This window comes from Myotis lucifugus, unplaced genomic scaffold (genome assembly GCF_000147115.1).
Source record: "Myotis lucifugus unplaced genomic scaffold, Myoluc2.0 scaffold_91, whole genome shotgun sequence".
Lineage (NCBI taxonomy): Eukaryota > Metazoa > Chordata > Mammalia > Chiroptera > Vespertilionidae > Myotis > Myotis lucifugus.
Window position 1 is genome coordinate 482930 of NW_005871139.1, and position 1331 is coordinate 484260.

Consider the following 1331-nt stretch of genomic DNA (forward strand, 5'->3'; position numbering starts at 1 on the left):
GGCCAGGCCCCCGGGCGCTCGGGCCACGTTGGCGCCGCGCCGCCACCGCCCCGAGCAGCAGGGCCGGGCCCCTTCCACCCCGCCCCCCTAGCCGCCGGCCCGGCCGCGGGCTCCCACTCCCCCGGCCGGGTCCCCGCCCCTCAGCGCCCCGGCGAGACGGCCACTGGCCCCGCGGGTGCGGGGAACCTCCTAGCCCGGCCGCGGCCTCACGCCGACCCCGCGGAGGAGGCAAACTTTCCTTGGGAAATAAAGCCGTTTCCTAGAGCGAGCGCCGGAAGCAGGCTGGGCCACATGACACAATTTCTCTCGACGCCGGAGAAAGGTGCCCACTGGAGCCGCCGCCGGGGATCGCCACCCATCCGCCCGCCCAGGCGCGGGCTGGCCCGTGACCTTGGGTTGGAGGGTGACTTTGCCCGCAGTGGCCGTCACGAAAATGGGGAGAATGACACGCTCCCCACGGTGTGACGCTCCATGAACGTGGGTAGCCGGGGGTCGAGCCCAACACCCCTTGTCAATGCAAACTTAGTATTGGCTGAGATGCTGGGGCTCTCAGGGAAGCAGCCCCCCGTTTTTACCTTCAAAAATGTCTAAGCGGGGATCACACTTAAGACATCCGAGAGAAGGCAAGGAAAACCAAGGTTGGATTCAATATTTAAGCGCATTTATCTTTAATATCCCTTAATATAAATATATAAACGTTAATTATTGTCAAAGCTCAAAAGATTGCTTCCCAGCCAGCTTAATTACCGTTTGCCTAACTCGGCGCAGCATCGCCGGGGTGGATGCGTGGAGCCGGCCCGGGGCAGGACGCAGCAAGAGCATTCCTTCCTCCGCGGCCACGGAGCCAGGGCAGTGCTCCCCGTGCCTGAGGTGTAGTTGGCTAAAGTTAGGGGGTGATTCGGGGAAAATGTGCTAACCATTCCCCCTAAATACTTGCCCAAGGCTTAAACAAGAAGCCGATTCCTTCAGACCTTGAAAAAAGAAAAAAAAAAAAAGGCAACAACTTGACTTGATTCCAATCTGTGCACGATGCGGAGCGTGCGGAGCTGCCCCCGGCGCCTCGCTCTCCTCCCGAGCGCCACACGGGCGGCGGGGCGGGCCGGGGGCGCCCGGCGGCCCTCCCAGCAGCCGGGCCGGGGGGGCCAACGTCGCCTCCACCCCCACCCGGGAGCAGCCGGTAGTGGCCGTTTCCCCGCGCCGCCCCCCTTCCCGCCGGCTTTGGTGTGCGTGAGAAATGTACTGCACATTGCAGATGAACCCTAAAACCGGAGAGCCGAGTCATTTGTTCCCGGAAGTAGACGACGGGCTGAGTGTAACCCGTGCCCCATAGC